Source organism: Lagenorhynchus albirostris, chromosome X (genome assembly GCF_949774975.1).
Source record: "Lagenorhynchus albirostris chromosome X, mLagAlb1.1, whole genome shotgun sequence".
NCBI classification, from domain to species: Eukaryota; Metazoa; Chordata; class Mammalia; order Artiodactyla; family Delphinidae; genus Lagenorhynchus; species Lagenorhynchus albirostris.
The window spans coordinates 124,360,385-124,385,167 of NC_083116.1; the positions used below are offsets into that span (position 1 = coordinate 124,360,385).

The 24,783-nt window shown below is 41.3% G+C and overlaps 1 protein-coding gene and 1 non-coding gene across 2 annotated transcripts in view; one reads left to right on the plus strand and one right to left on the minus strand.

Moving 5' to 3' along the window:
• Positions 1 to 24,783, plus strand: part of MID1 (midline 1) — a 651,564-nt gene that overhangs the window by 431,745 nt on the left and 195,036 nt on the right. The gene's annotated exons all lie outside the window — the stretch shown is intronic.
• LOC132514203 (U6 spliceosomal RNA) lies at positions 2,349 to 2,456 on the minus strand. The gene has a single exon (XR_009538690.1). It is a non-coding gene; the product is annotated as a U6 spliceosomal RNA (small nuclear RNA).

Below are 24,783 nucleotides of genomic sequence, written 5' to 3' on the forward strand. Positions count from 1 at the left end.
GTAGTTGTGGTGCATGGGCTTAGTTGCTCCACGACATGTGGGATGTTCCCTGACCAGGGCTCGAACCCGTGTCCCCTGCATTGGCAGGCGGATTCTTAACCGCTGCGCCACTAGGGAAGCCCTGTTTTCCTGTTTTTCTTTAAAAAAATGTAGGTTTCTATTTCTACCTTTTTGGTCGATGATATAAAAGAAAGGTTAAGGCAGGTATAGACCTTGTCTTCCATTGTTAAGAGCAAATATTTTCTGAGAAATGTGCTGTGCTGATTTTTGCATTAACAATGCCTAGTGCCGGGCTTCCTTGGCGGTGCAGTGGTTAAGAATCCACCTGCCACTGCAGGGGACATGAGTTCGAGCCCTGGTCCGGGAGGAGCCCACATGCCGCGGAGCAACTAATCCCCTGTGCCACAACTACTGACCCTGAGCTCTAGAGCCCACGATCCACAGCTACTGAAGCCTGTGTGCCTACAGCCCGTGCTCTACAGCAAGAGAAGCCACCACAATGAGAAACCCACGCACCGCAACGAAGAGTAGCGCCGGCTCGCTGCAACTAGAGAAAGCCCACACGCAGCAACGAAGACCCAACGCAGCCAAAAATAAATAAAATAAAATAAAAAATAAATAAATTTATAAACAAACAAAAACCAGTGCCTAGTGCTGAAAATATGTTCTAGAGAGAATTTTGGTTATTGCCCAGAGTTGATTTCTAAGTCAGAAGGCAGAAATAAAACACAAGAATTAGTGAATCGGTCTTGCCTAAGTTAACTTAGAGTTGAAACTACTTAGTGCCTTAATTAAGCTTACATTTTATTCATTAATTTATACATTTGAAGGGTAATATCTAAGGCTGGGGAAACAGCTCGTACTTTGAAGTACAGATTCAAGGGACAGGAGGTAACCTCACTGTGAAAAGAACACATAAAACCAAGGGACCTGGCAGGCCGGGGGCGAAGCCGGAAGCTGAGGGCAGTAAAGGGTTCACGCCTCCCTCAGCAAGTCTTACTGAGCACCAGCAATATATCCAGCTCTATTCTGAATGCTGAAGCTACAGAAGTCAATGAAACAAGTCCCTGTCCTCATTCGGCTTATATTCTAATATAGAGAGACAGACAGTAAACCAACGAGGGTCTAATATGTCAGGTAGTGAGAGATGCTGTGAAGACACAGCTGCAGAAAGAGAGAGGAGTGAGGAAGTTGTCTTGTCATATGAAGTGTCTTGGAAAAGATAACAGTTGAGCAGAGACCCGAAAGAAGTGCAAATCATGCTGTTCTCCTGGGGGAGAGAATCCCAGGCAGAGAGAAGAGCAAGTGCGAAGGCCCTGACACGGGAGCATGAGGCGTGTGTCGTGGATTGCCAGGCAATGACCTTTTAGAGGCTTGTAGGTGTTGCGTGACCTTTGGCTTTTACTCGTGTGCAAGTGGGAGCCGTTGAAGAGTTTTGAGCAGAGGAGTTCAAAAGAACGACAGCTTTAAATAGGCTGGGGAGGGGGTGCAGGCCAAATGCACGGTAGAAGCAGGCACGCCTTAGGAGGCTATAGCAGGAATGCAATCAAAAGATGGGGGAGGCTTGGACCAGAGCAGTGGGATATGGTGAGAGGTCGTCAGATTCTAGGTGAGACTGACAGAATTTCCCGATGAATTGGATGTCAGATTTGAGAGAAAGAAACAAACCGTGGATAACTACAAAGATTTTGGTCTGAGCATCTGGCTGTGTTCATGGCTGGCTCTAAACTGCTCAGTTGCTTTTAGGGATGTCACATGTTTAAAGGGCCAGAGATGGAACAGATAGGAGCAAATGTGTGCGGATTAGGCTAGTCACAGTATTCAAATCCAACAACGTGAAACGAATAGAATATCAGTCCTACCATTAAACTAAGTGCAAAAAGGAAGAAATGTAGCTTGGCAGCCATGGGATCACTACTGCAGTTTTTTTTTATTAATTTTTTATTGGAGTATAGTTGCTTTACAGTGTTGCGTTAGTTTCTGCTGTACAGCAAAGTGAATCAGCTATACGGATACACATATCCCCTCGTGTTTTAGATTTCCTTCCCCTTTAGGTCACCACAGAGCACTGAGTAGAGTTCCCTGTGCTATACAGCAGGTTCTCATTAGTTATCTATTTTATACATAGTAGTGTATAAATGTCAATCCCAATCTCCCAGTCCATCCCACTCCCCCCTTCTCCCCCTGGTATCCATACGTCCGTTCTCTACATCTGTTTCTCTATTTCTGCTTTGCAAATATTTGTATCATTTTTCTAGATTCCACATATAAGCAATATTATATGATATTTGTTTTTCCCTTTCTCACGTACTTCACTCTGTATGACAGTCTCTAGGTCCATCCACGTAAAAAATATGGAACACTTCACAAATCTGCGTGTCATCCTTGCACAGGGGCCATGCTAATCTTCCCTGTATCATTCCAGGTTTTAGTATATGTGCTGCCGAAGCAAGCACCACAGTATCATTTAGTTTTTACTCAAGCTATAGAACAACTGGAGCTAAGAAAAACAAAAGATCACGTGGGGACATAAAAACAGACCATATGAGAACAAGTTGGCTAATTGTAGGAGTAGCCCCAAAACAAAAGTGAACCAAGAAGCATGACGACTATCTTTGAATATCTGTAGGGCTGTTGTACAAAAGCAGAATTAAACTTAGTCAATACGACTCAAGTTTAAGCTGGGTCCTACAGGGAGAAGCTCCTGCAAGAAGCACTTTAGCTCAATGGAAGGATAGCTTTCCTTAACAGACACAGCTAGTGCCCTCAAAGATCTGTGAGCTCATCTCCAGCCTTGGGACCCTGATACGCTATATGTCCTAGCCTGCCAGCCAGCCAGGTGCAGAAGACCCAGGGGAAAATTCTGAGACCCTAGAAGATGGTGGTTGGGAGCCTGGGCGCGTGAGAGGAATCGGGACAGCAACTCCATGTTGGACTGTGTGATATGAGCATGAACTAAATCCTTATTGTGTCCAGCCATGGAGAATTGGGGGACTTTTGTTGTAGCAGCTAGATTTACTTACCCTGACGGTATATCTTCTAACTTATAGAGCTGCCCAACTGTAGAAGGGATTGCAAGGAAGGGAATGAGTTTCCTGTCCCTGGATGTGTTCGAACACACTCACTTAGATGTGAAACTCTTGAGGCAAAAATCAAGCTGGAGATAAGTGACTTGAGCAAATAACTTGAGCAAATAGTGCTTTTGAAAATTTTCCACTAAAGTATCCCTATCAGCACAGAGGTTTCACTCCCTAGTGGCAGTGGGTTTAGTTTCCAGTGAACTTTCTTTGACATCTTTTGTTTTCATAATCTTATCTGAAACATGTATGCAGTCTCTGTATTTTTCTGTTTCTTTTAATATATATTTATTTTAATATATATCAGTTTATTTTACTATACATTTTTAAAAGTTATGAAGTGCATACTATTACTGAAGAGGACCATTTCTTTTCAATCTTCCAGTGAGGTGGACCCTTTAGGATTAAGTGTTCAAAAATTACTATTTTCAAAGTCAAGCTATATCGAAATCAGTAAATTCATATTTACGCCGTTTCAAGTGAAATGCAAAACCAAATTCGAATGAGAATGTACATTGCATTTCATTAAGCTAAAAATTTTAAATCATTTCCTATGTTAATAGTATTCCACATTACATGGTTCACATTAAAAAATTGTAATGCCAGCTAGAGTTCTTTGGGAAATGCTGGAGACTTCTTTATCTTCTAGGTAACATATATAGAAATTATTTCCATGGCATTTTTTTACTTCGATGGATATAAACTATAATTCTGTTATTGTGCCTGCTTACAAAAAGAAGAAGTTGGTATAAACATGATACAACTCGTAAAACGAAAACTATGTTGCTATTAGCAGGCACACACACTTACTTGCTTATATCTTGTGGTAAATGTGATTCAACTACAAGGAGAGGTGGATTTCTCCTTTGGCATTTTCTCACAACCCCACATCTTCCTTTAAAACCAGCCAGGCCAGACAGAGTGGAAATGCAGAGTGTGTGTTACAAGCTGCAGGAGAAGATAAGCTGTCTAGGCTGTGCTTGAGAAAGGGAAAAAAAAATGTATGTGCCTAAGGACATCATTTTCTTTACGGGCATTCTTCCTAGTGGATGTTTAGGTATAAATAATACCACTTATATGCACCTACTTAGAGGGGTAGCTGCTTTGCTTCCCTGGGAAGAGTTTGTCCATGGATTTTGCAAACTTTATCTGATATTTTTAAAGCCATTTCCCCATATTTAATTTTGTATAGATTTTGAGCTAGCTTTCTTAATTATTAACTTGCCTTTCATTTTTTTTTTACATTCTTTTTTTTTTTTTTTCTGTGGTATGAGAGCCTCTCACTGCTGTGGCCTCTCCCGTTGTGGAGCACAGGCTCCGGACGCACAGGCTCAGCGGCCATGGCTCACGGGCCCAGCCGCTGTGCGGCATGTGGGATCCTCCCGGACCGGGGCACGAACCCGTGTCCCCTGCATCGGCAGGCGGACTCTCAACCACTGCGCCACCAGGGAAGCCCCTTGCCTTTCATTTTTAAATGGAAAATAGAAAACATGAGTGAAAGGAGATCATCGTAAGTTTAAGAAAATCTTGTTAGATATTTTAATAAAATAAAAGTATTCAATGTCCATGTAGTGGCCAATATGAAGACTTGGTGTCATGCCTTGAAATTCAACAGTAATATGACACTGGGAGAGCCAGCAGGAGGATCACGTGGGATATTAACAGGAGTCAGGCCACAGGCGGATTGCATCACTTTTTCCCACAACATAGAATTCAGTCACATGATCGAGACCTATTCATGTGGGAAACTGGGGGAAAATGGTCTTCCTGTGTGTCCAGGAAGAAAAACAAAATATAACACGATTTGGTGGCCATATAGCAATCTCTGCCATACCGGATTTCTCATGTGTGATACAACAGTTAACAATAATTAGTGGATTCGTACTATGCCCTTAACCATCTCAGTGACGTAGACATACGTTGGATTCTATTTTACAGATGAGGAGGTTGAAGATCAGATTGGTTAAGGGCTTTTCTTCCCCTGAATCACTCATCGTATCCTCTTATTGGTCTGAAATGAATTCTCTTTCTTACAGTATTAAATTTGGCTTGTGGTTAGTGAACATTTCAAAGTACCATAACTCAGCTTTTCGGATTACATGGCTTTAGTTGGGCACTTTGGGTGGCTTGAACAACAGAGATTTTCTTTTTTTCTTCTTCTTCTTTTTTTTTTTTTTGCGGTACGCGGGCCTCTCACTGTTGTGGCCCCTCCCGTTGCGGAGCACAGGCTCCGGACGCACAGGCTCGGCGGCCACGGCTCACGGGCCCAGCCGCTCCACGGCATGTGCTATCTTCCCGGACCGGGCACGAACCCGCGTCCCCTGCATCGGCAGGCGGACTCTCAACCACTGCGCCACCAGGGAAGCCCTCTTCTTCTTTTTTTAAAAAAATCTCTCACACACAAATTCAAGCACAGTTCAAGGACTGATTAATTTCTTGGCATGACAGTGTCATCAAGAATCCTGATGGGGCTTCCGTGGTGGCGCAGTGGCTGGGAGTCCCCCTGCCGACGCAGGGGACGGGGGTTCGTGCCCCGGTCTGGGAAGATCCCACATGCCGCGGTGCGGCTGGGCCCGTGAGCCATGGCCGCCGAGCCTGCGCGTCCGGAGCCTGTGCTCCGCAACGGGAGAGGCCACAGCAGTGAGAGGCCTGCGTACCGCAGAAAAGAAAAAAAAAAAAAAAAAAAAGAATCCTGATGTGTCTCAGTTTTCCATTCTGCATCCTCACTAGGTAGCCTTACATCAGCAAGTGGTTGGAAGATGGTTGCCCTAGCTCCAGGCATCACCTCCTCACTCCCCCGTATCCAAAGGCAGGAAGTAGAGTTACTCTTCGCACGTCCCCCCTTTTTGTGGCTTTGACAGTTCCACATCATCACGTGGAGTTGAGGAGAGCACACCTCCCTGAATATATTGCTGCCCCAGACCTGACAAAACTTGGGGGAGGGTGCTGTTAGCCAAGATTAAGGGGCAATGGCTATAGGACGGTCAACTACAAGTGTCTTCCAGGTACAGTCTTGCCTCTAATAAGTATTAGAAATGAGAGATATAATGAGAAATGCTAGAGCATGGGTTTGAATCAAAGGACTTAGGAAATTATTTAATTCAACCCTTACTTTACAGATGGATAAACTGAGTCCCAAACAGGTTAACTGGTTTTACCAGCTTACACAGCTAGATAAGGGTAGAGGTAGGACTAAAAGTGAATTTTCTGATGGCCAGTTTAGTGTATATCTATACATATCATTGCTTAATAGCCAATAGACTATTGATCACAATATTATGATACATTGTACTTGCTTACTTGGTTTTTGGGTTTTGGTTTTCAGCTTGTCAAGGGAAAAGAGCCTCTTATTGAGCTTTGAATCTCCAGTGGGTAGCACAATGTCCTATATTCAAGAATAGTAGGTGGGAGGGATAAAGTAGGAATTTGAGATTAACATATACACACTACTAAATATAAAATATGTAAACAGTAAGGACCTACTGTATAGCACAGGGAACTCAATATTCTGTAATAACCTATATGGGAAAAGAATCTGAAAAAGAATAGATAGATAGATAGATAGATAGATAGATAGATTGGTTGATCTGAATCACTTTGCTGAATACCTGAAACTAACACAATATTTTAAATCAACTACACTTACGTAAAAAAGAAAAGAATAGTAGAGTTCATGTTTGTACCCTATTTAATGATTGGTTGTATTTAATTCTTACCTTAACCCCTAGAGGTACATGAAAAAACTGAAGCAGTTTTGGGACTTACCCGAAGTTACGTGGTCATTGAGGCATTGTAACAAAAGCATAGCTACAAAAGCATATGCTCAAATATACAATAGAGGGAAAGCCTCAGAGAAATCTTTTTTTATGCTGCTGATAAGTACATGTATGAAATCTTAGAAATGCCGTCGGCAGTGGACTCTCATATTCTTCTGCCGGAGGTGAAGGTAAAAATAAAACATAACTGGAATAGTTAGAACCTGTGGCTGGAGATTACTGAGGAATTTTGTTCAATACTTTTTCAGAAAGATGAGAGGCACACAGTGATGTGTACAAGGTGAAAGGAAAACTAACTTTTGACAATGGGAGGAGATCCCTAAAATGAGGAATGAAGAACACGGCTGAGTCATTTGTGATAATTCTGCTTTTCTTTTACCTGCACAGAAGACCATTCTGCTGCTCAGTGATTTCATCCAGGACCACATTTGAATGGCACTGACTGTAGTTGCCATAGTTACCTGCACAAAGGGACAGGATTGTCATGCTGAGGTTCACTACATGCTTTGGACACATGGAATCAGATGCCTCCTTAAGCCTACAACCACCGCCCCCCCCCACCAAATTATAACCTGTTTCTTTTTGGTAACATGGGTACTAAATGCGTTTGATTCATCCATTCCCAATTTATCATCTGTTACCTTTCGGGTTTAAGGTTTTCTAAAAAAAAAGTAGCACTTTTTTTAAAAAATATTTGTTATCGCTTAATTTTTTTCCTTCTAATTTTATTGAGATATAATTCACATACAAGTTTTAAGTTTAAGTTACACGGCGTAATTATTTGACTTACATACATCATGGAATTATTGCCAAAGTAATTTTAGTGAACAACCCATCATCTAAAGTAAAAAAAAAAAAAGAAAAGAAAAAATGTTTTCCTTGTAATGAGAACTCTTAGGATTAAGAGTTCTTATCTTAGCTTTCTTATTTATTTATTTATTTATTTTATACAGCAGGTTCTTATTAGTCATCCATTTTATTTATTTATTTATTTATTTAATACAGCAGGTTCTTATTAGTCATCCATTTTATACACATCAGTGTATCCATGTCAATCCCAATCTCCCAATTCATCACACCACCATCCCCACACCCCCACCACTTTCCCCCCTTGGTGTCCATACGTTTCTTCTCTACATCTGTGTCTCCATTTCTTCCCTGCAAACCGGTTCATCTGTACCATTTTTCTACGTTCCACATATATGTGTTAACGTACGATATTTGTTTTTCTCTTTCGGACTTACTTCACTCTGTATGACAGTCTGTAGATCCGTCACGTCTCAACAAATGACCCAATTTCGTTCCTTTTTATGGCTGAGTAATATTCCCTCGTATATATGAACCACATCTTCTTTATCCATTCGTCTGTCGATGGGCATTTAGGTTGCTTCCAGGACCTGGCTATCGTAAATAGTGCTGTGACGAACATTGGGGTGCATGTGTCTTTTTGAATTATGGTTTTCTCAGGGTATATGCCCAGTAGTGGGATTGCTGGATCATATGGTAATTCTATTTGTAGTTTTTTAAGGAACCTCCATACTGTTCTCCATAGTGGCTGTATCAATTTACATTCCCACCAACAGTGCAAGAGGGTTCCCTTTTCTCCACACCCTCTGCAGCATTTGTTGTTTGTAGATTTTCTGATGATGCCCAGTCTAACTGGTGTGAGGTGATACCTCATTTGCAGTTCTCTAATAATTGGTGATGTTGAGCAGCTTTTCATGTGCTTCTTGGCCATCTGTATGTCTTCTTTGGAGAAATGTCTATTTAGGTCTTCCGACCATTTTTGAATTGGGTTGTTTGTTTTTTTTAATATTGAGCTGCATGAGCTGTTTATATATTTTGGAGATTAATCCTTTGTCCATTGATTCGTTTGCAAATATTTTCTCCCATTCTTAGGGTTGTCTTTTCGTCTTGTTTATGGTTTCCTTTACTGTACAAAAGCACTGAAGTTTCATTAGGTCGCATTTGTTTATTTTTGTTTTTATTTCCATTACTCTAGGAGGTGGATCAAAAAAGATCTTGCTGGGCTTCCCTGGTGGCACAGTGGTTGAGAGTCCGCCTGCTGATGCAGGGGACATGGGTTTGTGTCCTGGTCTGGGAAGATCCCACATGCCGTGGAGCGGCTAGGCCCGTGAACCATGGCTGCTGAGCCTGCGTGTCCAGAGCCTGTGCTCTGCAACGGGAGAGGCCACAACAGTGAGAGGCCCGTGTCCAAAAAAAAAAAAAAAAAAGATCTTGCTGTGATTTATGTCAAACAGTGTTCTTCCTATGTTTTCCTCTAAGAGTTTTATAGTGTCCGGTCTTACATTTAGGTCTCTAATCCATTTTGAGTTTATTTTTGTGTATGGTGATAGGGAGTGTTCTAATTTCATTCTTTTACATGTAGCTGCCCAGTTTTCCCAGAATCACTTATTGAAGAGACTGTCTTTTCTCCGTTTTATATCCTTGCCTCCTTTGTCATAGATTAGTTGACCATAGGTGTGTGGGTTTATCTCTGGGCTTTCTAACTCGTTCCATTGATCTCTGTTTCTGTTGTTGTGCCAGTACCACACTGTCTTGATTACTGTAGCTTTGTAGTATAGTCTGAAGTCAGGGATTCTGATTCCTCCAGCTCCGTTTTTTTCCCTCTAGGCTGCTTTGGCTATTCGGGGTCTTGTGTGTCTCCATACAAATTTTAAGACTTTTTGTTCTAGTTCTGTAAAAAGTACCATTGGTAACTTGATAGGGATTGCATTGAATCTGTAGATTGCTTTGGGCAGTATAGTCATTTTCACAGTATTGATTCTTCCAATCCAAGAACATGGTATATCTCTCCATCTGTTGGTATCATCTTTAATTTCTTTCATCAGTGTCTTGTAGTTTTCTGCATACAGGTCTTTTGTCTCCCTAGGTAGGTTCATTCCTGGGTACTTTATTCTTTTTGTTGCAGTGGTATATGGGAGTGTTTCCTTAATTTCTCTTTCAGATATTTCATCACTAGTGTATAGGAATGCAAGAGATTTCTGTGCATTAATTTTGTATCCTGCAACTTTACCAAATTCATTGATTAGCTCTAGTAGTTTCCTGGTGGCATCTTTAGGATTCTCTATGTATAGTATCATTTCACTTGCAAACAGTGCCAGTTTTACTTCTTCTTTTCCAATTTGTATTCCTTTTATTTGTTTTTCTTCACTGATTGCCGTGGCTCGGACTTCCAAAACTATGTTGAATAATAGTGGTGAGAGTGGACATCCTTGTCTCGTTCCTGATCTTAGAGGAAATGCTTTCAGATTTTCACCATTGAGAATGATGTTTGCTGTGGGTTTGTCATATATGGGCCTGTATTATGTTGAGGTAGGTTCCCTCTATGCCCACTTTCTGGAGGGTTCTTATCTTAAATGGCTGTTGAATTTTGTCCAAAGCTTTTTCTGCATCCATTGAGATGATCATATGGTTTTTCTTCTTCAATTTGTTAATATGGTGTATCACATTGATTGATTTGCGTATATTGAAGTATCCTTTCATTCCTGGGATAAATTCCACTTGGTCATCGTGTATGATCCTTTTAACATGTTGTTGGATTCTGTTTGCTAGTATTTTGTTGAGGATTTTTGCATCTATATTCATCAGTGAGATTGGTCTGTAATTTTCATTTTTTGTAGTATCTTTGTCTGGTTTTGTTATCAAGGTGATGGTGTCCTCATAGAATGAGTATGGGAGTGTTCCTTCCTCTGCAATATTTTGGAAGAGTTTGAGAAAGATGGGTGTTAGCTCTTCTCTAAATGTTTGATAGAATTCACCTGTGAAGCCATCTGGTCCTGGACTTTTGTTTTTTGGAAGATTTTTAATCACAGTTTCAATTTCAGTGCTTGTGATTGGTCTGTTCATATTTTCTATTTCTTCCTGGTTCAGTCTTGGAAGGTTATACCTTTCTAAGAACTTGTCCATTTCTTCCCGGTTGTCCATTTTATTGGCATAGAGTTGCTTGTAGTAGTCTCTTAGGATGCTTTGTATTTCTGTGGTGTCTGTTGTAACTTCTCCTTTTTCATTTCTAATTTTATTGATTTGAGTCCTCTCCCTCTTTTTCTTGATAAATCTGGCTAATGGTTTATCAATTTTGTTTATCTTCCCAAAAAACCAGCTTTTAGTTTTATTGATCTTTGCTATTCTTTCCTTTGTTTCTATTTTGTTTATTTCTGCTCTGATCTTTATAATTTCTCCCCTTCTGCTAACTTTGGGTTTTGTTTGTTCTTCTTTCTCTAGTTCCTTTAGGTGTAACGTTACATTGTTTATTTGAGATTTTTCTTGTTTCTTGAGGTAGGATTGTATCACTACAAGCTTCCCTCTTAAAACTGCTTTTGCTGCCTCCCATAGGTTTTGGATCATCGTGTTTTCATTGTCATTTCTCTCCAGGTATTTTTTGATTTCCTCTTTGTTCTTCAGTGATCTCTTGGTTATTTAGTAATGTATTGTTTAGCCTCCATGTGTTTGTGTTTTTTACATTTTTCCCCCCTGTAATTCATTTCTAATCTCATAGCATTGTGGTCAGAAAAGATGCTTGATATGATTTCGATTATCTGAAATTTACCGAGGCTTGATTTGTGACCCAAGATGTGATCTGTCCTGGAGAATGTTCTGTGCGCACTTGAGAAAAAAGTGTAATCTGCTATTTTTGGATGGGATATCCTATAAATATCAATTAAATCTATCCGGTCTATTGTGTCATTTAAAGCTTCTGTTTCCTTATTTATTTTCATTTTGGATGATCTGTCCATTGGTGTAAGTGAGGTGTTATAGACCCCCACTATTATTGTGTTACTGTCGATTTCCTTTTTTATAGCTGTTAGCAGTTGCCTTATGTATCGAGGTGCTCCTGTGTTGGGTGCATATATATTTATAATTGTTTTATCTTCTTCTTGGATTGATCCCCGATCATTATGTAGTGCCCTTCCTTGTCTCTTTTCTTTCTTTTTTTTTTTCTTAACATCTTTATTGGGGTATAATTGCTTTACAATGGTGTGTTAGTTTCTGCTTTATAACCAAGTGAATCAGTTATACATATGCATATGTTCCCATATCTCCTCCCTCTTGCATCTCCCTCCCTCCCACCCTCCCTATCCCACCCCTCCAGGCGGTCACAAAGCACCGAGCTGATCTCCCTGTGCTATGCGGCTGCTTCCCACTAGCTATCTATTTTACGTCTAATGATGAGTGATGTTAGCATCCTTTCATGTGTTTGTGGGCAATCTGTATACCTTCTTTGGAGAAATGTCTATTTAGGTCTTCTGCCCATTTTTGCATTGGGTTGTTTGTTTTTTTGTTACTGAGCTGCATGAGCTGCTTGTAAATTTTGGAGATTAATCCTTTGTCAGTTGCTTCATTTGCAAATATTTTCTCCCATTCTGAGGGTTGTCTTTTGGTCTTGTTTATGGTTTCCTTTGCTGTGCAAAAGCTTTGAAGTTTCATTAGGTCCCATTTGTTTATTTTTGTTTTTATTTCCATTTCTGTAGAAGGTGGGTCAAAAAGGATCTTGCTGTGATTTATGTCATAGAGTGTTCTGCCTATGTTTTCCTCTAAGAGTTTGATAGTTTCTGGCCTTACATTTAGGTCTTTAATCCATTTTGAGGTTATTTTTGTGTATGGTGTTAGGGAGTGATCTAATCTCATACTTTTACATGTACCTGTCCAGCTTTCCCAGCACCACTTATTGAAGAGGCTGTCCTTTCTCCACTGTACATTCCTGCCTCCTTTACCAAAGATAAGGTGACCATATGTGCGTGGGTTTATCTCTGGGCTTTCTAACCTGTTCCATTGATCTATCTTTCTGTTTTTGTGCCAGTACCATACTGTCTTGATTACTGTAGCTTTGTAGTATAGTCTGAAGTCAGGGAGTCTGATTCCTCCAGCTCCATTTTTCGTTCTCAAGATTGCTTTGGCTGTTCGGGGTCTTTGGTGTTTCCATACAAATTGTGAAATTTTTTGTTCTAGTTCTGTGAAAAATGCCAGTGGTCGTTTGATAGGGATTGCACTGAATCTGTAGATTGCTTTGGGTAGTAGAGTCATTTTCACAATGTTGATTCTTCCAATCCAAGAACATGGTATATCTCTCCATCTATTTGTATCATCTTTAATTTCTTTCATCAGTGTCTTATAATTTTCTGCATACAGGTCTTTTGTCTCCTTTGGTAGGTTTATTCCTAGATATTTAATTCTTTTTGTTGCAATGGGAGTGTTTTCTTGATTTCACTTTCAGATTTTTCATCATTAGTGTATAGGAATGCAAGAGATTTCTGTGCATTAATTTTGTATCCTGCAACTTTACCAAATTCATTGATTAGCTCTAGTAGTTTTCTGGTAGCATCTTTAGGATTCTCTGTGTATAGTATCATGTCATCTGCAAGCAGTGACAGCTTTACTTCTTCTTTTCCTATTTGGATTCCTTTTTTTTCCTTTTCTTCTCTGATTGCTGTGGCTAAGACTTCCAAAACTATATTGAATAAGAGTGGTGAGAGTGGGCAACCTTGTCTTGTTCCTGATCTTAGTGGAAATGCTTTCCGTTTTTTACCATTGAGGATGGTGTTAGCTGGTGGTTTGTCATATATGGCCTTTATTATGTTGAGGAAAGTTCCCTCTATGCCTACTTTCTGCAGGGTTTTTATCATAAATGGGTGTTGAATTTTGTCAAAAGCTTTCTCTGCATCTACTGAGATGATCATATGGTTTGTCTCCTTCAATTTGCTAATATGGTGTATCACATTGATTGATTTGTGTATATTGAAGAATCCTTGCATTCCTGGAATAAACCCCACTTGATCATGGTGTATGATCCTTTTAATGTGCTGTTGGATTCTGTTTACTAGTATTTTGTTGAGGATTTTTGCATCTATCTTCCTGAGTTACATTGGCCTGTAGTTTTCTTTCTTTGTGATATCCTTGTCTGGTTTTGGTATCAAGGTGATGGTGGCTTCGTAGAATGAGTTTGGGAGTGTTCCTCCCTCTGCTATATTTTGGAAGAGTTTGAGAAGGATAGGTGTTAGCTCTTCTCTAAATGTTTGATCGAATTCGCCTGTGAAGCCATCTGGTCCTGGGCTTTTGTTTGTTGGAAGATTTTTAATCACAGTTTCAATTTCAGTGCTTGTGATTGGTCTGTTCATATTTTCTATTTCTTCCTGATTCAGTCTCGGCAGGTTGTGCATTTCTAAGAACTTGTCCATTTCTTCCCGGTTGTCCATTTTATTGGCATAGAGTTGCTTGTAGTAATCTCTCATGATCTTTTGTATTTCTGCAGTGTCAGTTGTTACTTCTCCTTTTTCATTTCTAATTCTATTGATTTGAGTCTTCTCCCTTTTTTTCTTGATGAGTCTGGCTAATGTTTTATCTATTTTATTTATCTTCTCAAAGAACCAGCTTTTAGTTTTATTGATCTTTGCTATTGTTTCCTTCATTTCTTTTTCATTTATTTCTGATATGGTTTTTATGATTTCTTTCCCTCTGCTAACTTTGGGGGTTTTTTGTTCTTCTTTCTCTAATTGCTTTAGGTGCAAGGTTAGGCTGTTTATTCGAGCTGTTTCCTGTTTCTTAAGGCGGGCTTGTATTGCTGTAAACTTCCCTCTTAGAACTGCTTTTGCTGCATCACATAGGTTTTGGGTCATCGTGTCTCCATTGTCATTTGTTTCTAGGTATTTTTAAATTTCCTCTTTGATTTCTTCAGTGATCACTTCGTTATTAAGTAGTGTATTGTTTAGCCTCCATGTGTTTGTATTTTTTACAGATCTTTTCCTGTTATTGATATCTAGTCTCATGGCGTTGTGGTCAGAAAAGATACTTGATACAATTTCAATTTTCTTAAATTTACCAAGGCTTGATTTGTGATGCAAGATATGATCTATCCTGGAGAATGTTCGATGAGCACTTGAGAAAAATGTGTATTCTGTTGTTTTTGGTTGGAGTGTTCTATAAATACCAATTAAGTCCATCTTGTTTAATGTATCATTTAAAGCTTGTGTTTCCTTATTTATTTTCATTTTGGTGATCTGTCCATTGGTGAAAGTGGGGTGTTAAAGTCCCCTACTATGAATGTGTTACTGTCAATTTCCCCTTTTATGGCTGTTAGTATTTGTCTTATGTATTGAGGTGCTCCTATGTTGGGTGCATAAATATTTACAATTGCTATATCTTCTTCTTGGATCGATCCCTTGATCATTATGTAGTGTCCTCCTTGTCTCTTGTAACATTCTTTATTTTAAAGTCTATTTTATCTGATATGAGCATTGCTACTCCAGCTTTCTTTTGATTTCCGTTTGCATGGAATATCTTTTTCCATCCCCTCACTTTCAGGCTCTGTGTGTCCCTAGGTCTGAAGTGGGTCTCTTGTAGACAGCATATATATGGGTCTTGTTTCTGTATCCATTCAGCAAGCCTGTGTCTTCTGGTTGGAGCATTTAATCCATTCATGTTTAGGGTAATTACTGATATGTATGTTCCTGTTACCATTTTCTTAAATTGTTTTGGGTTTGTTTTTGTAGGTCCTTTTCTTCTCTTGTGTTTCCCACTTAGAGAAGTTCCTTTAGCATTTCTTGTAGAGCTGGTTTGGTGATGCTGAATTCTCTTAGCTTTTGCTTGTCTGTAAAGCTTTTGATTTCTCCATTGAATCTGAATGAGATCCTTGCTGGGTAGAGTAATCTTGGTTGTAGGTTCTTCCCTTTCATCACTTTAAGTATATCATGCCACTCCCTTCTGGCTTGTAGAGTTTCTGCTGAGAAATCAGCTGATAACCTTATGGGAGTTCCCTTGTATGTTATTTGTCGTTTTTCCCTTGCTGCTTTTAATAATTTTTCTTTGTCTTTAATTTTTACCAATTTGATTGCTATGTGTCTCGGTGTGTTTCTCCTTGGGTTTATCCTGTATGGGACTCTCTGTGCTTCCTGGACTTGGGTGGCTATTTCCTTTCCCATGTTAGGGAAGTTTTCGACTCTAATCTCTTCGAATATTTTTCTCTGATCCTTTATCTCTCTCTTCTCCTTCTGGGACCCCTGTAATGTGAATGTCGTTGTGTTTAATGTTGTCCCTGAGGTCTCTTAGGCTGTCTTCATTTCTTTTCATTCTTTTTTCTTTATTCTGTTCCGCAGCAGTGAATTCCACCATTCTGTCTTCCAGGTCACTTATCTGTTCTTCTGCCTCAGTTATTCTGCTATTGATTCCTTCTAGCATAGTTTTCCTTTCAGTTATTGTATTGTTCTTCTCTGTTTGTTTGTTCTTTAATTCTTCTAGGTCTTTGTTAAACATTTCTTGCATATTCTCAATCTTTGCCTCTGTTCTTTTTCCGAGGTCCTGGATCATCTTCACTATCATTATTCTGAATTCTTTTTCATTTAGTTGTTTTTCTGGGCTTTTATCTTGTTCCTTCATCTGGTACATAGCCCTCTGTCTTTCCATCTTGTCTACCTTTTGGTGAATGTGGTTTTTGTTCCACAGGCTGCAGGATTGTAGTTCTTGCTTCTGCTGTCTGCCCTCTGGTGGTGAGGCTGTCTAAGAGGCTTATGCAAGTTTCCTGATGGGAGGGACTGTTGGTGAGTAGAGGTGACTGTTGCTCGGGTGGGCGGGGCTCAGTAAAACTTTAATCCACTTGACTGTTGATGGGTGGGGCTGGGTTCCTTCCCTGTTGGTTTTTTGGCCTGAGGCAACCCAATACTAGAGCCTACTTGGGCTCTTCGGTGGTGCTAATGACAGACTCTGGGAGGGCTCACGCCAAGGGGTAATTCCCAGAACTTCTGCTGCCAGTGTCCTTGTCCCCACGGTGAGCCACAGCCACCCCCCACCTCTGCAGGAGACCCTCCAACACTAGCAGGTAGGTCAGGTTCAGTCTCCCCTGGGGTCACTGCTCCTTCCCGTGGGGCCCGATGCGCACACTACTTTGTGTGTGCCCTCCAAGAGTGGAGTCTCTGTTTCCCCCGTTCTGTGGAAGTCCTGCAATCAAATCCCAGTAGCCATCAAAGCCTGATTCTCTAGGAATTCCTCCTCCTGTTACTGGACCCCCAGGTTGGGAAGCCTGACATGGGTCTCAGAACCTGCGCTCCAGTGTGTGAACTGCTGTGGTATAAGTCTTCTCCAGTCTGTGAGTCACCCACCCAGCAGTTATGGGATTTGATTTTACTGTGATTGCGCCCCTCCTGTGGTCTCATTGTGGCCTCTCCTTTGTCTTTGGATGTGGGGTATCTTTTCTGGTGAGTTCCAGTGTCTTCCTGTTGATGATTGTCCAGCAGCTAGTTGTGATTCTGGTGTTCTCGCAAGAGGGAGTGAGAGCACGTCCTTCTACTCCGCCATCTTGGTTCCAATCAGTAGCACCTTTTTACACCAACACTTCTACACTTTAATTCGTCATTTGAAGTTGAACTAAGAGAACACATAATACTCTTAACAGTTTTCCAGAGATGATTTTGACCCTTCCCAACCTCATATATTTCCTTTTGTGGCAGTACTATTGGGAAAAGACCAAATAACTAGTAAAAATACAAAATGATTTCTCTTTTGTCGAATGATAAGCTCAACAAACAAACTAATAAAAATGTCACAATATAGGTTTGGTGGTGGTTAGCATCCTGGATGAGGAAGGAGAAGTGGTTAAGAATCCTCCTGCCAATGCAGGGGACACGGGTTCCAGCCCTGGTCCAGGAAGATCCCACATGTCGCGGAGGAACTAAGCCCATGCGCCACAACTACTGAGCCTGTGCTCTAGAGCCTGCAATCCACAACTACTGAGCCCGCGAGCCACAACTCCTGAGCCCACGAGCCACAACTACTGAGCCCACGTGCCACAACTGCTGAAGCCCACGTGCTCTAGGGGCCCATGTGCTGCAACTACTGAGCCGACGTGCTGCATCTACTGAAGCCCATGCACCTAGAGCCCGTGCTCTGCAACAAGAGAAGGCACTGCAATGAGAAGCCCACGCACCACAACGAAGAGCAGCCCCCACTTGCTGCAACTAGAGAAAGCCCGTGCACAGCAGCGAGGACCCATCGCAGCCAAAAATTAAAAACATAATAAAAAGAAGTAAACGTAGGCAAATGCTGAACGTTGATGTCCTCTACTAAATAGTAAGGATCCCTATTCTGCCTACCTCCCAGATTGTTGTTTAGATTAAAGGGGGCAGGTCAGGTGAGGCAATGCCGTATAAACCCTAATTCACCAGACAAAGCCCAGGTCATTTGTACATCTTATCCAGTAGTATTATATCAAGATCAGAGTGAGAGAAGAAGCCTCAAGTATTTACCTATTACATCGTCCAATTAAGACATTCAAATCATGCCAAAAAAGACAGCCTTCTTTTCATTTCTCTAAGCCTATTCCACACCTTCTTGTCCTGGAAAATGACCTGTGGAAAAATAAATTAGGGAAATTCTGCTTTCTGAGTCTCCCTCTCAAAGAATCACAATATATATTATTTTCAAGGTTCAGGGGAAACTTGCCATCTAGAAAAGAGAGAGCCTGCATAACTTATTTTCCAAACTTGATTTACCAAATATACTCTCCCTCCCCTTGCAACAAGGGTTAATGTCCCTTCGTTCTCTTCTAAAGGGAGAGATGACATACTTCTCTCATTTTCTGGCAACTTGCAAAAATGTGTTTTTTTAGACAATTTTCTCCTGAACTTAAAAACTTCCGTTTTGAGCAGAAGCGCAGGTGGAAATGTCCTTCCTTTAACATTTTGCTGAACATCAGGGACTGGAAGAGAGCAGAGCCGTTTCTGGGTCTTTCTCATTAGCCTATTTCTGTTTAAATTACTCTCTGTTATATTTCCTTTCCACTTATATTAGGTCACCACGTGATGTAGCCAAATACACCCTGGGACTGTACCAGAACCTTATGCCCGGTGGCCTCTCGAAGTCAGGCAGAAAGCTGGAAGTAATTTTCAGTTATCCTGGCCACTCAGCCTCTTCCCAGGCTGTTCTCATTATATGAACCACTGGGCAGAACTGAAGTCTTCCAGCAAGTAATTGCAGAACAATCCAAATTTAGAGCAGAAAAGGATGACAGTGTCTGATGTAGAGTAGGCTGTTGTCTTAGCCTAGATACCCCCCAGAGCGGATCCTGACGCGCAGTCTACTTGCAGGAAGTCTGTACTGGAAGTGGTCTCAGGGGGCAACACTGTGCGACGGGGGAGTCACAGAGATAGTGGGAAGGCTGGGCCAAGGGCATTATCAAGTTCGCTTCTCCCATGGGCAAAGGAGATTTATCCCAGGGAGTGTTTTGAAGAGCTTATCAAGTGCGTCTCAGAACTCATCTGTGGGACAAGAGGCTCCCGTGCCCCAGCAGTCTTGTGTGGCCCTGTGAGAGTTGGCTCCCTGTACTTCCAGTTGTGCGTCCAGAAAAGCTGAGATACGGGAGTCCCATGCCCAGTCAGAAAAGCCCTTAGGCAGGAATCGAGAGGCCCTTGGTACACCCAGAGGCAAGACACCATCTGTTACACGCAAGGGAAACTGGTTGAAGCCCATGTAGAAATGGTCACCATGGCAGGGGCTGGAGGAAGAGGGGGCAATGAGAGGAATGACATGGTGCCCAAGAGGCGTCCAGCACGGTGCTCAGTAAACCCTAGTGGTTTATCTGAGTCAAGTCCAACCCCTCGCTGCTCCCCTGAGGACTTTGAGGCTCTGAGAAGTGAACCAGGTTGCCCTGGGGTACACAAAGCTTGCTGGTGGCAGAAAGAATTGGAGACAGCGTTCCTGGCTACCTGTTCCCTGGGGCTTTCAGCCACATGGCACTGCCTCACCTCCATACTTGCTGTAGTTAAAAAGCCTGAGAGCAAGCTGCCTTGTCGTCGTACCCATAAAGTCTGGGAAGAAGTTCAAAAGAGATGTCTGCCTTCAATAATGATAATAACAACAGAGAAGCTAATGCAAGCTAGAATAGAATCAATAGTTAAATGATTGATACAGGGCTTCCCTGGTGGCGCAGTGGTTGAGAGTCCGCCTGCCGATGCAGGGGACACGGGTTCATGCCCTGGTCCGGGAAGATGCCACATGCCGCGGAGCGGCTGGGCCCGTGAGCCATGGCCGCTGAGCCTGCGCGTCCGGAGCCTGTGCTCCGCAACGGGAGAGGCCGCAACAGTGAGAGGCCCGCGTATCAAAAAAAAAAAAAAAAAAAAAAAAAAAAGAGTGATACAAACAGTGAGTCTCAGTGGAATTACAAGGAAGGCAAGAGAGGTCTAAAAGGAAACTGGGCTTTGGAGACCTACTGTTGACGCTTGTAATCTGTGTATCTTTCACTTTCTGAGTATGGAAGGGAATAATGTTTTTTGTGTCACACTTGAAATTGTGCTGTGTGACTGTCATGGGAACTTCGGACCCTGTTCTGGAGCTAAGAATAGCTGAGATACTAATTAGGTTACTCGACAAATGCTGAAGAGGAACTCAAGTCCAGAGAATTCACAATGGGGCCTCGTGACCAGACCGAGGTTGGCTCTAACTAGGGTGAACACGTCGACCACATCCTTGCTTTCTCATATGGAAAATAATATGTATTAGAAATCTCCAAGTTTAAATATTTGAGTATTGGTTTTTACTGTCTCTAAATTCAAATATTTGACTATTGAAATAATTGGACGTTCAATTATTCTGCACAATTGAGTAATAGCATATGAGTAATAACAAAGAAATGTCATGGAAGGAAGGAATAAAGATAGGGTTTGAAGTGGGCCTAAAACCCCAGGGAAGGAGAAAACAGGGAGATAACAGAGAGGAAGGATAAAGGAAGGTTCTCCTCCTGAAGTCTAAACATCGCATGTCTGGGATTTTTTTCCTTCAGAACTGGTTCTCTTGTTAATCAGCGTAGGCAACAGTATTCCTTTATCAGTGTGCTTAAAGGGCACCATTTTAATGACTTAATGTTAAGGTATATAGTTTAGTGCCCGGTACATAACAAGCAACAATAAATGATTGCCTATTAGTAATCCTTTTTCCTGTGAGAGAATTTTGGCCATCCTTTACTACTTCCCCTCAGTGTATACGCCCATATTAATTTCTGTACTTTCTAAAGAATAAACTTTTGATTTCAGAACATTTTTAAATTTACAGAAAAGTTGCAAAGATAGCATAGAGAGTTCCTACATACCCTTCACCCAGATTCCTCTAATTTTTTTTTTTTTGATTCCTCTAATTTTTAAAAAATATTTATTTAGTTATTAGGCTGTGCTGGGTCTTAGTTGCGGCACATGGGACCTTTGTTGCCACGTGCAGATTTTCACTGGGGCATGCAGGAGCTTTTGTTTGTTTCTTTTGTTTAGGTTGCAGCATGCAGGCTCTTAGTTGCGACATGCATGCGGGATCTAGTTCCCTGACCAGGGATCAAACCCAGGCCCGCTGCTTTGGGAACGCGGAGTCTTAACCACCGGACCACCAGGGAAGTCTTTAGCTTCCCTTAATGTTAACATCTTACATTGCCATGGTACATTCATCGGGACTAAGAAATTAACATTGGTACATTACTATTCATTCCGTGTACTTTTATTTTTTTATTTTTTATTTATTTATTTTTTTGCGGTTCGCGGGCCTCTCACTGTTGCGGCCTCTCCCGTTGCGGAGCACAGGCTCCGGACGCGCAGGCTCAGCGGCCATGACTCACGGGCCCAGCCGCTCCACGGCATGTGGGATCTTCCCGGACCGGGTCACGAACCCGTGTCCCCTGCATCGGCAGGCGGACTCTCAACCACTGCGCCACCAGGGAAGCCCAATTCCGTGTACTTTTAAACAGATGCTGTCTAATTTGGGGGCACTAATTAGGAGCCCAGATCATTCTTTGGGGGGTGGGGGGCAAGGAATAGAGACTTTATTTGGAAAGCCAGCAGACTGAAGAAGATGGTGAACTTGTGTCCAAAGAACCATCTTACCCGGTTTTGGCAAGCCCAGATCGTTCAAATGGTGATATTTGATTGAACTGGGATACTTATTTGGGAATGAGCAATAAGTGGGCTTTATAGTTTCAACACTGTACGCACAGAATTTACCATGGGTTTTTGGTCAGGTTGACGTAGTCTTACGAGAATTCCATGGCTTCTAGCAGCCCTGGGAAACTGCTGGTTTATTGCTAACAGTAAGTAAAGCTGACCCCTATTGAAACCAGTTTTAAAATATGTGTTTGAATAGTCACCTTAGCTGTTGGAAACCTTCAAGCCTTTTTTGAGAACGTAAAACATCTCTTTTTGAACAAAACCTTCTAATCTGCTGTGTAAATGTGATGTGCTCAGAAACAGGATACCACAGATGGCAGCACTCTTTGGGACATGACAGTTGACACAGGTGACACTGTAAGGTTCAAGATTTTGAAAAGAGGCCCTTGGAAACATCCCAGATGAGATAGCTCAATGGGAACCTACCAGATGGAATTTATGAGCCTCTGTCCTAAACAGATGTTTTCCAGCTGTGACAAGAAAATGCACCCAAATGCTTCTAATGGACAGATCTCTGCGCGCACACACTCACTCACTCCCTCCTACAGACACAGAGCTTTTCAAGAATTGAAAATATCTGGATTGCTTAAAAACATCCATTGCTTAAAATTAAAATTTCGAGTGTCAGTCACCGCTGGTTCATCCTTTATTTGAAATACTAGGAACGTTGGAGGTAATTTTGTATTTAACACTTTATTTTTTAAATTTTATTGGAGTAGAGTTGATTTACAATGTTGTGTTAGTTTCAGGTGTACAGCAAAGCAAGTCAGTTATACATACACATGTATCCATTCTTTTTCACGTTCCTTAACCATATAGGTTATTACAGAATAGTGAGTAGATTTCCCTGTGCTATACAGTCGGTCCTTTTTGGTTATCTGTTTTGCATATAGTAGTGTGTGTATTTTAATCCCAAGTTCCTAATGTAGTTGATGAGCAAACATAAGGAAAACTCTACCTCTTGTCAGAATAGCCCAATTTGTCAGCATCTAATCTCCCCATCATCTGTGAGAGTCTTTGAGACTAGTGAATTAATTTCAGTTTCCACCAAGTCAATTCTGGGTTACTGCCTGGAAGTTGTTTAGTTAGTAGCTTCCATTTGCACAAAATCTCAAGAACACCAGTAAGGTGGCCTCTGACTTCTTGAGCTTTTGACATTCAGCCACCAGAGGCTGCTCTGAGGTCATTATCCTCCTTTCACTCTGGGTCCAAATCCCAATGGGGCCACCTGTAAGGACAGATTTGGCTTCCATTGCTTTGAATTGCCCTCACTCAGCGCAGTTCCCTGGTGGTCAGCTGCTGGAGTAGTTGATTAATGACAGTAAAGAGGAGGAACTGAGGAAGACAAAAACTCTACTGTTTTGCCTTTCTCTCTATTTTTAAACTCTTCATCTTGTTCTCTTTCGTTTAAGTAAAAGAGAACTGGGCAAGGCTTTCCTACCGGCACCTGCTAATTTTTCATCAGTTTTTTCCTCTGGTACTGTCTCTTCAAAGAAGATTTCTGAAGTTTTTTTTTTAAAACTTTATTCCACAATACATACTTGCACATGGTTTCTATTCTCCCACATTTTACCAACATTGTATAGTTGCTTTCATGCTGTTCCCTCTGTTTTATTTTTTAAATCTCTTTCTCCTTTAAGTCTTTTTCTTTATCTAACAAAGCAAACCAAAAATTAAACAAAGGAGTATCTGTAGTTAAGGACGAAGGATTAAAAATGCTTTCGGTGCCTGTAATGTATTTGGTATTTAATCTTGGACAGCTAAGCACTGATTTCAATTGTTAATTGAAGAATGAAACTAGTTTCTTCATGTGAAATTGCTTTCAGCCTTCTTGAGCTAAGGCACGATTGTGGTAGACACCCATCAGCCCATGGAAAGCAACTGGTTTTATGTTATTGTTACATGTCACCCTAATTAGTGTACTTCATGAGAGTAAGTTACTACATAAAGATGTAAAGTTTTACAGCCCTGACAAATACCAAATTAATAGTTCTGTGGCAGGCAAAGTCATCAGTGTATAGATGATCTGGAGAATTTCAACACTGCAATTCTTTAATTCTAGACCTTTTTTTTGGCAAGATTCCACGTCTGATTGAAAAGGGTGTCATTTAAATATACGTCTTCTTACATGTGCTTCCTTTTCTATAGATTACAGAAGAAAACCAATTGAACTTGAAGGAAAATGAATACGTATTTTATTAATTTCTATTTTTAGGAACAGATGAAAGTTTCAAGATTTCTTTTGCTCTGAAAAGAAATTCTTGAGGTACCAGGAAGCATTCCTGGGTGTTTGGTGCCATTATATTCATAGAAATGTTTGCTGTTTCCCCTCAAGTGTAATCATAATGGTAGAGATCCTCACCTAGTAAGTTCATGAGTAAAGTAGGATACCTAGTCGCTTATGTTTTCAGGTAGAATAGTGACAGCCACAATACGCAAATTGGGTCCTATTTCACTAAATGCTTCCGCAAAGGTGGAACGCCAGCGAAAGTGCTAGAGTCCTTCTCTGTGGCAGGTTCCGCTTTTTGTCTTGCCTCAACTGAGAGAACCAGAAGTCTTTTGCCGATGAGTAAAGCCTTATTAAACCATCATGATTTAATGTGGCATACTTTTCTCTAGATTTGCGTGCCTGACAATCGATTTCCTGAATATCACATTTAGGCTGAGCCGCGGAAGAAAAGGAGACCCACTGAAGTAGCATTAGGTCAGCTTCGTGGGATGCATTAGCGGCCTGTCTGAACAAAGACGAGGGACTTAGGCACAGAAAGTCATCACGTGGCCCTGGGCCCTGGGCGCCTTGCAAATGCATAGCGTGACTCATTATTAAACGTGCCGAGAACAGACAAATTCCAGGCAAGTGAAACATCCACTTATTCAACTGCAGTTAGGTGGGTCGTGTGATATTTGTCTTACTGGTTTTTCCTTAAGGAACTCCCACGCCATCTCCAGCCCCTCCTGAACACCACATGTCAAAGGCACAGAGCAGCTGTATTAAGATAAAATTGT